Raw genomic sequence first — 10224 nt, forward strand, 5'->3', positions numbered from 1 at the left:
TCTTGGCGTGGAGCCAATGAGATTATTTTGAATGCAATATAATTGTGTGAGTTACATTTGACAAAAGAGATGAATTAACATGAAGTACCACGATTGTGCCTCTGGATCGCTAAGAAGAGACGTAACGCTTTGATTTCATACACAATAACAGCAGAAAGGCCGCTGTGCCGCCAAAAGGGATGCGGCAGGAGGGAGATGCTGTTGCCAAGGGGATGGGGACACGGGATCAGCATGTCTCGCCTGATTTAGGGCGAGGAGCAGGAAGCAGACCCTGACCAGGATGGCCCAGGCTATGCTGATCTCGTCAGACCTCGGAAGCTGAGCAGGGTCAACCCTGGTCAGTCCTTGGGTGGGAGACCACCAAGGAAGCCCAGGGTCACTGTGCAGAGGCAACGGCGAACCACCTCTGACCGTCTCTTGCCTTGAAAACCCTACAGGGCCACCATAAGTTGGCTTCAGCTGGACGGCGCTCTCCACTGCCACCACCACGCAGGAAGTGCAAAGCTCCCTTCAAAGGCATTCATTGTCTGTTTCTGATGAAAATATGCACAATATTTGCCTAGTAGCCTACCCGAGATTGCATAGTTCCCTCCTTGTTGAAGAGTTTGTCCCATTGAGAACATTAACCAAATGGGAGGTGGGTATATTTATGGATCTGGTTTATGCTGAGACCCTGGAGCCATCTGCCACTGTACGTTCCCCTCTGAGCAGAGAGGGCCTTCGGAGTCTCAGGGCCAAACCACCAATGAGGGCAGGTGCGGGGCCATCCTGTGCCATCTTAAAAGCATTGCTTGTCCTTTAAAAATTGCCCCGAGGCCCTGATCCGTATAGGGCATGTGATGCAGTGGCCCCGGGAGCCCTGGCTTCCCCCCTGCACTTTTCCAGGTGCTGCAACAGCCCCCCCCCCTTGGCTGTTTTTACTCTAGGAAAGACACTGTGGGGGGGGGGAGCTCCTGGGGCTGCCGTGCCAGGTGCCCCCTCCATACTGGGGCCTCACAGCCATTTTTAAAGGACTGCCAGTGCTTTTGAGATGATGCCAGCGACCACGGGATGGACTCATGCTGACCTTCACTCCATAGTTTGTCCTTCAGAGAGAGGTCTTCCCCAGCACTTCTACATGAAATCTTGCTAGAGATGCCAAGGACAGAACCTGGGACCTTCTGTGTGAGTCCTAGTACACCACGGTGTCCTCTCCCTCATGAACAATTAGGGTTGCCAACCTCCAGGTGGTGGCTGGAGAGCTCCCGCTATTACAACTGATCTTCAGGCCACAGAGATCAGCTGCCCTAGGGAAAATGGCCGCTTTGGACTCTATGGCATTGAAGTCCCTCCTCTCCCCAAGCCCCGCCCTCCTCAGGCTCCGCCCCCAAAATCTTCAGGTAGTTCCCATCCCGGAGCTGGCAACCCTATATACAATCCAGTCCATGACATCTGTGAAGAAGCTCAATGTGATACTTTCAAGGCCCCTTGCGTGGGGGTCTATATCTCCATAAACTGGGAAAGCTGGGCAGAGCGAAATATGTGTCTTTTTCGCACAATGGGATGAGCGGGAGAGGCTCCCAGGATATTTCCAATCCCAGTTCCAGGCAGGTGAGCAGAAACAGGCAGAACACAGAAGCCGGCTGTGCAGGGGTGGTTGAGGAGTTTCAAAGGGAGTGAGGGATTTGGGTGGGCAGCTTGGACAGAGACCAGGACCCTTTTAGAAAAGGCTGCCAAGGGACATGCCATTCAAATGGCTCTGTTGCTCTGGGTTCTTTCTGTGCAAAGCTGACCTGGATGCAAAGGTGTGGACAGCGGCCGGCACCAGCAGGTTAACTGTTGACAATGCTGCTTTCCCAGCTGCCTGTGCTAATTTAAGCCCTGCAAGTGGGAGAGAGTCAGCAAAATTACTCTATTTGTTTAAGTCTTAATGAGACATCTGCATTTCTGTAGTTCGTGACAGCTCCTGTCAAAATAAATCTGCAGATCTAAAGGCGGCTGCCACTGATTTTGCTGCCGCAGACTAACTCGGCTGGCCCTCTGGAATTGGCCTTGTATCGGCTAGAAAGCTGATTATTTCTCGTCTCTTGGAAGAGCTCTGTATCATTGTACTTGCTTTCAAAGTCGTCGGTTCTTGGAGCCGGATCACTGGCTCTCCTGCCTTCCTTCTCATCCTCTTCTCTGACCTGCTGCTTTCATCTATTCTCTTCATCCCCTCCCTTATGAAAAGCTACAACAAAAACCATGTCTGTTTGCCAGACTGTCTTGAACCCAGCAGTTGTTTAGAGAGGCTGTTGCTTAAGACTGCATCACTAACGGTTCATCTTCTTTCAATCCTGAATCAATTAATGGTCAGTTTATATTGTCATTCCCTTTTCTACCCACCATCTCCTTTGGCCAAAATTCACTTCTCCTTCAGGTATAGTTATCAAATGCATTCATATTCCCCTTTGCGGGAGTCCTTTACCCCCCTCCCACAACTAAATAGGCCAATCTCTTTTAAGGAGTCAGTGGCTAAAGCCTTTTAAAATCCCTTTTTAAAAATCAATTGGGAGAAAGAAATTCTTCAGAATTAATAGCAAAGTCCTGAAGTGGAGATGGCTCAGATGCCTCCTTTGATTTGCTTCTTTGTGCCTGGCCCAGAGAAAGGTATCCAATAGTCCCCCATCTCATTTATATGGGGGGGGGGGAGGAAAAATTATCTCATGAGTTGACTGTCCCATTAGACATAGCCTCATTCTTGCCTTTGTGACAATGTCCTTTTATCTGTGGAAGTTACTGAGGGGATGAAAACGGTTTCCATTAATTTGTGGATTTTATATTGCCTAGGAATGATTAGAATGATATTGTCGAAGGCTTTCACGGTCAGAGTTCATTGGTTCTTGTAGGTTATCCGGGCTGTGTGACCGTGGTCTTGGTATTTTCTTTCCTGGCGTTTCGCCAGCAGCTGTGGTAGGCATCTTCAGAGGAGTAACACCGAAGGACAGCGTCTCTCTGTCCTTCAGTGTTACTCCTCTGAAGATGCCTGCCACAGCTGCTGGCAAAACGTCAGGAAAGAAAATACCAAGACCACGGTTACACAGCCCGGATAACCTACAAGAACCGATTAGAATGATATTTGTATTAAAACTATATTTACAGTCACAGTGCAAAATGTTCCTTTTTGAAGATGGAAAATGAATCCAAGGGGCTTCTTGGTAGTTTTCATGTATTTTGGATCTGCTGAACCATCAGGGCTGAATTAGGGCTGTTGATTCGGTTCGTTCCGAACTGAAAAACTACTGAATTTTCCCCGATTCGGCGGTTTCCGGTTCAGGAAGAACCGAATTTTTAAAAGGCGGGAAACGGGGGGAGCCGAATTCGCCGACTTCGGGGGTTCGGCAAATAAATTCAGCAAATTCGGGGTTCGGCTCCCCCCCTACGCCTTCAGGGGGCTTCCCTGAAGGCGCGCGTGGGAGGGGAAACAGATCTGTTTAAAGGGCCCCGCGCGCGCCTTCACGGGGCTTCCCTGAAGGCGCCGGGGGCCCCTTTAAACAGATCTGCGCCTCCCTGTCGGGAGGCACAAATCTGTTCCACCACCCCCCGCGCGCCTTCAGGGGGCCCTTTAAATAGATCTGTGCCTCCCGGCCAGGAGGCACAGATCTTTTTAAAGCCCCCCCCCCAAGCACCTTCAGGGAAACCCCCTGAAGGCCTGCGGGGGGCCCGAATTTCCCCCCGAACTCCAGATCTCGCCCAAATTTCGGGGATTCGAAGCGGGGAAGTTCGGACTTTTGCCGAAGCCGAACTGTACCGAATTTTTTTTCCAGCAGCCCTGGGCTGAATCATAACATGTCAGCAGTTTGCACAGGCATCCTGAACACGGTTACATCCACCTCTGTCGACTTCAGTGGCATGACTTGGCTTAGGATGGCTCGGTTACTCTATCAATAGAGATTGCAGTATGGCTGTCCCATATTAGCATCCAGGACCACCTTAGAGACCAACAAGGTTTTCAGGGTATGAGCTTTCGAGAGTCAACGCTGCCTTTGTCAGATACAAGTACAAATGCAGATCCCTGAGTCTTTATATCCTACTCTGAAGGTGGGAGTAGTGTAGCAAAGAAAGGAGACAGGATGCAGAGGTATGATGCAGTATTTCATCAGCCTGATTAAATCACAGGAGAAACTTTTGGGGCCAGCAAATTAACGTCTGTAACGAGATACGAATCCTGTGTCCCCATTCAGCCAGTGGGGTCTGTTGTTCTGAACTTGCGAATGAGCTCCAGTCCAGCAATCTCACTGTCTGTGGGGCTGCTTCTGAAAACCATCCAGACACTTCTGCTGGTTCAAAATGAGGCTGCACGTCTATTGGATGGGATCGATGAAGATGATGATGATGATGGAGGAGGAGGAGGTTTGTTATATGCCAACTTTCTCTACCACTTAGAAGAATCAAACCAGCTTACAATCGCCTTCCCTTCCCCTCCCCACAACAGACACCCTGTGAGGTACTTCTCCACATGAGCAGCGGAGGCTAATCTGGAAAACTGGGTTGGTTTCCCCACTCCTGCACATAAGGCCAGCTGGGTGACCTTGGGCTAGTCTCAGCTCTCTCAGCCCCACCTGCCTCCCAGGGTGTCTATTGTGGGGAGGGGGAGGGAAGGTGATTGTAAGACTTTGTTCTTCAGAGAAGGCCTTGGAAGGGCAGGACTGTCTGGTCCGGGAGGAGTTCTTCCTTAAGAGCCCCCCTCCCTTGCAAACAAAGGCACCTGCTTCGCCTGCGAGTATCTCTCCTGACTCTTGGCGTCTCTGATGTCTGCCATCTGCAAGGCCTCAGTTGTCCATTTTAACAAGACAGAATGCAGAGCAGTCAGTGTCTGTAAGGAGAGACCAGACAATGTGTGATACGGTCCGATTTGGAAACGACATCGTTGTGGATGGAAATGAGTGGCTGCCCTCCTTAATGAGCGTCTGCCACCCGCCTTGAGATTCCAAAGCGTAGCATTAATGGGCTTCCTTTCTTTGTTCCTTTGCTGCTTATTCCCAAAGCCAATTAAAAGGCAAACAGGAGGTTTCCCGCGTGTGGGTTTTGATACCAGGCGGTCAGGCAAGGAAGGGCGCTGAAATACTGCAGCTTAATATGAGGAGAAATAATTGGATTGCTAAAAACCTGACAAGAGGTAAATCTCTATAAACTTTACCACTCCAGCCATTAAATCACTGGATGTGGTGTATTATGGTTCCATAAGTGCTTTGCTTTCCCGTAATAATTGTTTGTTAAATTTCAGATTAAAATAGCTTATTGTCATTGCCTGAGCATTCTTTGCACAGAGCCGTAACCTATTTGTAGCTATTATAAAAAGGAATCTAGTTGGTGCAAACGCAAAGGAGAGTTCGCAAACCAGAGACCACCTGAACTAATGATTTTTCACATCTTAAGGCATCTTGAAATATATTATTACCATGCTGAAGTTCATGGACATTTTTGGGTGTAGCCATGCTCCCCTCTGGACACATCCCAAGTTGTATTCTAAGACGAGTTGCCACTGGTGTGTATGGTCTGACACCATTTTTTAGTGGTGGTGGTCTGACACCATTTTTTAAAAAGACATTTAAGGTGCACAATACTGTGAAGCTCACACTTCAGAAATTGTTCTTAACAAAAACCATAAAACCAATCACCAGAAGAACTAGTCATATTGCGAGCTGTAAACTCTATCCCTGGAGGTTTTTAAGCAGAAGCTAGATGGCCATCTGTCAGCAATGCTGATTTTATTACCTTAGGCAGTTCATGAGAGGGAGGGCATCTTGGCCATCTTCTGGGCACTGGGTGAGTGTGTGGGGGAGTTAGTTGTGAATTTCCTGCATTGTGCAGGGGGTGGACTAGATGACCCTGGTGGTCATAGAATCGTATAGTTGGAAGGGACCACCAGGGTCATCTAGTCCAAAAGGTCTTGCAAACACTAGTCCAAGTGTTTGCAAGACCTTTTGGATGTAGGCTGCATTTTGCGGCCACAGCTAATCATCTGTCCCTGAGATTTGTTTCCGCCTAATCCAGGGATTAGGAGATTGAACCTTATCAGGAAGGTTTCAGAGTGTGGAGGGTACCTTGATCAAGAATGAGAAGCAGAGTGAGATGAGTGAGGGTTCGAGAATGGTCATGGTGCTGGAGGCAGGTCTGGAAGACGAAGCTCACCTGCAATGCCAGCTGAAAGATGGATTGTTTACTCTTTAATTTTGCACCGTTTGCGGGGAAGGCATGCTCGTTTCTCCCCTAACATGCGAACGAGTTTTTGTTGGGCTGTGTGATATAGCCGTTTTGATTGTGTGTGCATTCAACCCTTATATTTTTCTTCAGCAATGTTTTAGCAAGATCAGTTAAAATGGGCCTTCGTGCCCCATGAGTTAGTTCTGAAACATGGCCTGGCCTTCTGGTAAACACAACAGCTGTCCCTTCAGAGCATGGTTTATTTACTATGCTCTGTGTCTTTTATGCCAAATAAATAATTAACAGGAAAATAATTGAATATTTAATATAGCCTGCCAAGGAAACAATATTTTACCAAATCTGTGGCCCAAGATGCTGTGTGTGTGCATTCCAATCATCAAAGAGTGGGCTTAGTAGATCCACAGGGCACCGTATGTAGAGTTACTTTAGTCCCAGCCCCAAATGATCTTAGATTGGAGTTATTGCCAGTATTTCAAACTGTTCATGATCTGTTTGTGCCAAAACCAAGTAGTCATCATTAAACCTTTTTTTTTTCATTTATAAACTTGGGGGTTTTCTTTAATGCCCTATTGTCAAGGGTTACATGTACCCTAGCCGTGTTTCCGCTTCCACTTTCCAATGTAGCCTACACTGTGCTAGCCTGAGCAAAGGAAGAAAGCTTTCCTTCCATCATCAGCTCTCCTTCCTCGCAGCTGCTACCCTCAGCCTAAGAACCAGCCGTACAACCAACCGAGGCAGCAGTCGGCACGAGTGGATCGTTTGATAAAGTGACACAGCTCTGCAAAGTGTGGAAGAAGTACTGCGAACCTGAATGTGGTAGAAGCCGTGATAGTTTTATTGGGAAGAATAATATAGCGCGCTCAGGCAGTCAGGCTAATACTATTCATAAAGCAACCATAACCAATACTGGAATGCCTGCTTTCAGATGAAGTATTTCGCTTGCCTGCAAATGTGCACTGCTCAAGCAGAGAGACAGGCAAGAGGCCAGAAAAAGCAGAGCAAGGAGGGAGGGAGGGAGGGAAGGAAGGAAGGAAGGAAGGAAGGAAGGAAGGAAGGAAGGAAGGAAAAGAAAGAAGAGAGAGAGAGAAAGAAAGAAAGAAAGAAAGAAAGAAAAAAAGAAAGAAAGAAAGAAAGAAAGAAAGAAAGAAAGAAAGAAAGAAAGAAAGAAAGAAAGAAAAGGAATTCCCTGCAGCCAGCCTTTCGCACCCATTGGTTTCTCTGTATACCCAGGAAAAGGGAGCAAAATGAGCAGCACTTCAGGCAGAGGGAAACCATCGGTGTAGTGCAACAGCACCATAGAGCATGTGTGGAGAAAGGAACCAAGGCTGGTGATGAGCCTCCAAGGCAGCCAACTCCCTGCAAAGCAGTGGGGAGTCGTTGCAGGTGGCAATCTGGAAAGCAAAGCTTGGAGAACGATGAAAAAAGGAAGTACCCAGAAAACATGTGGCCGCTCTGGCATGTTGGGCCTGGCCCTGCCTTCTTTGTGTCCACCAAGGCAACGTGAGGAATCCTCACTGTGTGGCAGAAGCCGCCTTTGCCTCGCCGAGTTGGAATTAGTGGTGGAAAATCCCACAGTCCTAATTAGACCCATTTGAACACCTTAGCAAAATGCTCAGGAGAGATTTCATTCTTTGCAAGACTCGAGCGCTCAGATGCCGTCCGATCCTTTTAACTGGAGTTCTCCTGATTAGTTAATGAGATGACCCAATCAATCGTTAGAGGCTTGTTTCTCTCTCAGCCAGCCTTTAGTGAGATTTTTCAGAATTATTTCCAGTCCTGCCCCTCCTCTGTTGGCCGTACTGTAGATCTTTAGAAACTCGTCTTCTGGATTTGATATCACTGGCAGAGAAGAGGTGATTTCACTGCCAGGATGGAGGGGAAGGGAGAGTATGGAGCATGGAGGCTTGGCAGCGGCTGCCTATGGAATACAGTTCAAAACTCAAGCGTAACTTCAGGTATTACGTAAAAAAAATCTGGTCACCTTCAGTTTCCTCAGGTCGATTCACATGTGCACATTACTCCATGAGGTCACTCCCTGCGCACTTCATTCTTCTAGGGCGCTGGAGTCTGATCTGGAGAATCGGGTTTGATTCTCCACTCATCCACATGAGCGGCGGAGGCTAATCTGGTGAACCGGGTTGGCTTCCCCACTCCTTCACATGAAGCCAGCTGGCTTACCTTGGGCTAGTCACAGCTCCCGTAGAGCTCCCTCAGCCTCACCTACCGCACAGGGTGTCTGTTGAGGGGGAGGGATGGTGATTGTAAGCTGGTTTGATTCTTCCTTAAGTGGCAAAGAAAGTCGGCATATAAAAACCAACCCTTCTCCTTCTCCTTCTTCTTCTCCTTCTTCTTCTCCTTCTTCTTCTTCTTCTTCTTCTTCTTCTTCTTCTTCTTCTTCTTCCTCCTCCTCCCCACAGCAGCTCACTGGCACTGCCTGAGTGTCATTAGCATTAGAAGCAACTGTCAAGAAGCTGAGGTCCCTCAGTTTCTTGGGGTCCATGGTTTCCTTGGTTCAGGCCTGGAGGCCTATGATTTTGTGATATTGTGAACAGAAAAATAGTTTCCTTTTGAAAACTGCTTTTGTGGAGGGAGTAAGGTAAGCCCCAGCTGGTGCTCGTTAAAGCCTTCTCTCCCCTTTCTGAAATGCAAGGCCGTGCATTGCCATAGTAACCAATCAATCAGCCATCATGACGATGTCCAAGTGCAGGTAGTTCTGCAGGCTTCCTCACCTGAAAACACCTCTTAGTCAGCATTTCTGACCAAGCGATTAATTAACAGCTAATTGCTTTCGTTTTCTGAATTGGCTTCTATGAGCTCATCCTTTTGAGAAAACGGATATAAGGACAGACCAGTCCTGAGCAAACTATGCACGCTTTGGGGTACAGCAGAAGAGCTGTGCTGGCGGCATCACAACCCATTTGATTTTGGCCCTTGAGGGGGAATCTCTGGTCAAGCTGACCTGCTTGGAGAAAGCTTTGGACAACCTTTTGAAACTCTTGAATGCTGGAAGCATCTTTGGAACTTGGTAACTATAAATCTGATGCAAGAAACCTTTGCCAATCCCTTTGAACCAAAAAGGCTTTTGAATGTATTCGTTAGCTATGCTAAATAGTTTATTATTTTCTTGCTTGAAACTTCATGACTTTTTCCTTCCTGTAAACCAGCATAACTTTGATAAATAAATTGTTAGCCAGCCTTTAAATGGACTGTGTCTTTTGAATTTGGGATTCCAAGCCTAAATTCTAAATGCCTTGTTTGAGTGCGAAAACCACCTACCAAAAGAACCTAAGACATTTTGGGAGTGTAATCTTTCCCTGGCAGGCCTCTACCTTGCAGGGTAAGCGTTGCACTTAACTTTTGAAGCTTGGCAGGGGTTACTCTGGACCCTGTGCCTGGTGGCTTAACTTTTGGTCCAGAGTTGGTGGCAGCTACTCCTTGGACTTGGGGCGAAAGCCTGGAGTTCAAGGTTTTGTCCCTTTTGGGAAACTTTTGACTAAACCAAAGCAGCTCCAGCTGGTGGAGGCTGGTTGGAGCTCTTTGACAGCAACTACCTCCCGATCCCTCCCCATGGGAATTATGGTGATCATCCAGAAGGCGACATCTTTCAGACTGATGGGAGAAAGTCTCCGTCAGGCAGTGCGTCCATCTTGCCTTATCTTGCCTCCTCTGGATGGTGACAGAGCTCTGAGGTCTCAGGCAGGAATCCTCTCCATCCCTGGTACCTGAAATATTTTTAAACTGGCGATGCTGAAAGATTCTCTCACTCTTCCTCTTATTTATTTATTTAAAACATTTATTAGCCACCTGTCTTCCGTAGGGAGCTGGAGGCAACTTACAAGGACAATGTGGCTCTTTAAGAAAAAAAGGGGTTTATGTGATGGCCTGTGCTAGTCTTTCTGTGATGTGAAGGTTGAAGTGGTCGGGTTCCTCTGCTCTTGGCTCCTGCCGATGCTCAGAGCAGCATTGGGAGGGAAAAATGGTGCGATGTCACTGCCAGAGAAAACCCCTAGAGTATTTGGTGGATTCTAAAGAGGTGTG

The sequence above is a fragment of the Euleptes europaea genome, chromosome 15, assembly GCF_029931775.1.
Source record: "Euleptes europaea isolate rEulEur1 chromosome 15, rEulEur1.hap1, whole genome shotgun sequence".
NCBI classification, from domain to species: Eukaryota; Metazoa; Chordata; class Lepidosauria; order Squamata; family Sphaerodactylidae; genus Euleptes; species Euleptes europaea.